This window comes from Alosa pseudoharengus, unplaced genomic scaffold (assembly GCF_046254945.1).
Source record: "Alosa pseudoharengus isolate Yale_2024_CS ecotype anadromous, Long Island Sound unplaced genomic scaffold, YU_APseudo_1.1 YU_APseudo_1.1_scf_10, whole genome shotgun sequence".
NCBI classification, from domain to species: domain Eukaryota; kingdom Metazoa; phylum Chordata; class Actinopteri; order Clupeiformes; family Clupeidae; genus Alosa; species Alosa pseudoharengus.
The window spans coordinates 25,719,249-25,721,748 of NW_027468565.1; the positions used below are offsets into that span (position 1 = coordinate 25,719,249).

General features: G+C 46.8%; 1 protein-coding gene across 1 annotated transcript in view; it reads right to left on the reverse strand.

The window, feature by feature from the left end:
• shank3a (SH3 and multiple ankyrin repeat domains 3a) overlaps nt 1-2,500 on the reverse strand; it is a 222,042-nt gene that overhangs the window by 127,556 nt on the left and 91,986 nt on the right. The window lies entirely within an intron of this gene.

Below are 2,500 nucleotides of genomic sequence, written 5' to 3' on the forward strand. Positions count from 1 at the left end.
AATTCGTGGAAAGGAGCCCTTATCCACAGAATCCCTAAAAAAGACAATATACCTGACGACCCAGCAACATGGAGAGACATCTCTTTACTCCCGACCGTCTACAAAGTCCTTATGAAGTGCATTCCGAATCGCATCCTGCCATGGCTCTGCGAAATTAACATCTTGTCGGAAAAACAAAAAGCCTATATTAACCGTCAAGGCATGAACGAGCACGTTTTTTGCCTGAAAACAGCAATTGATGATTTTAAACATGAATCCACCAAGTTCTATGCAGTCTTTCTAGATTTCCGTGATGCATTTGGCTCATTGCCGCATGCCGTTATGATTAAGGCCTTGGACGAAATTCACCTACCCAAACCGTATATCAACATGATTAAGGACATTTACAAAAACTCCTTTTTCCAGGTGATCTGTGGAGACCAATTGACTAGCCCAATCCAACTAAGAACCGGCATCAAGACAGGCTGCCCATGGAGCGCAGTAAACTTCATTCTATCCCTTAACCAGTGGCTCAAGTGGCTGTGTCTCTGCTCCCCCCCGCACATCAGATCACCATACCCTGTCCAGGCCTATGCAGACGACGTCCAGGTGTCATCCAGGGATGAGAAAGTGATCAAGACCATGCTCTTCCACACGGACGAATTCCTGCGGTGGTCCGGACTAGAGGTGAAAAACACCAAGTGTGCTGTGTTCTACGAGAGACGCAGTGGAGGTAACAGGTGGTATCAAGCCAAGAAAGACAAGCCACCCTCCTTTTCCATCATGGGCAATGAGATTAAAGTGTATGCGCGCCACGAAACCTACTGCTACCTCGGACACCGATTCAACATCGCGGGTGAATGGGAAGAGCAGTTACACAAACTTAGCAGCGAATACTGCACAAGGATGGAGATGGTAGATTCATCCCCCCTCCCTGTCGCAATGAAATTACAGGCCATAAGAGAGATTGCTCTTTCCAAAATACAGCATCTCTTTGCAAACATCCACATCCCTAAATTCATCTTAAATGAGCTGAATAATAAGACTGTAGGCCTAGTAAGACGCTGGATGGGATTAAACACACACTCGACAAGAGACGTTCTGTTTCACAGGGCCAGAGATGGAGGGCTGGGTGTCCCTCAAATAGAGTGGGTGTATGTTGGCGCCAGAATAAGCAACCTGTTAAGGATGCTAAACAATGATGACGCAGCCGTGCGTGAGCACTTCTGCTACATCTGAGGAAACGCAAGGTCCCTCTATCTACATCAGATGACGCCAGCTTCCTCGGGTTCAGAAGAAAAGCCAATGGAAAATTGGACACCAACACACCAGGCTTTGGCGTGCGCTCGGACTGGCTGGACCTGAATGACCTATGCAACCGCGCAAATGTCCAACTGCGCTGGAGGGACACATTAGGACAGTCAGTGGAAATCAACAATAACATCATCACGGATCCAACCATCACGGCAGAGGCAACCATCACAACTGGCGACAACATTCAACTTCTCGACGCGCAAAACAGCAGAAGGGCAATAATCAATCACTTCCACTCGCGCATGATACAGCACTGGACAGGCCTACGCCTACAAGGACAACTGGCCTGCCTGCCCTGTGCCGACCATAACGTTCACACACAGTTCTGAAAAACACAGCCCTACAAGATGACATCCACAGATTTACAATAAAAGCTCGTCTTCAGGTACTACCAACAAAGTCCAACTTAGCAACATGGTTTCCATCCGCACATGAGCCGTTTTGTCTGCAACATCACACCCAGCAAAGGGAGACGATCGCGCACATCCTTAATGGCTGCGCTGCAAACAAAGGACTGTACATCGCGCGCCACGACCGTATCGTTGCACTGTCAGTGAAGGAGCTCCGTGACAATGCCACCTTTGCTGCAATTCATCACAACGAAAAGATCAAGACAGACTGGTTCTCCCCCCCACACGAACAGTGCGCTACATTGGAAACTGCCATAAATAACTTACCAAATACACCTGACATAGTTGTAATTAATGAACACACCAAAGCCGTTACAATAATAGAAATTGGTTGCTCTTTCGATGCTTACATGGACACCTGCTATGCTTCAAAACTGTTAAAATATCAACCATGGTACAATGTTTTTAATAATTCTGGCTACTCCTGTAAAATCATTGCCCTCATTTTTGGTAGTTTAGACCATGTGCACAAGATGTGTGTAAGAGGCCTGCAGATCTGCGGACTACATAAGAACAAGGCCAAGAAACTGACAAGATATTGCTCTGTATCAGCAGTAATTGGTAGCCTCTACATATGGAGGCGTAGGTGCCACCTTTACCCCTAATGTGCATAATGGACTGGATATTGGCTGCTGTTGTACACCTTTCAATCACATTTGGATTATGCCATGATATATGCTTATCTTCTAATCCAAATAAAGAATTTAAATGTGTGTGTGTGCGCGTGTGTGTGTGTGTGCGCGTGTGTGTGTGTGTGTGTGTGTGCGTGTGTGTGTGTGTGTGTGCGCACGCGTGTG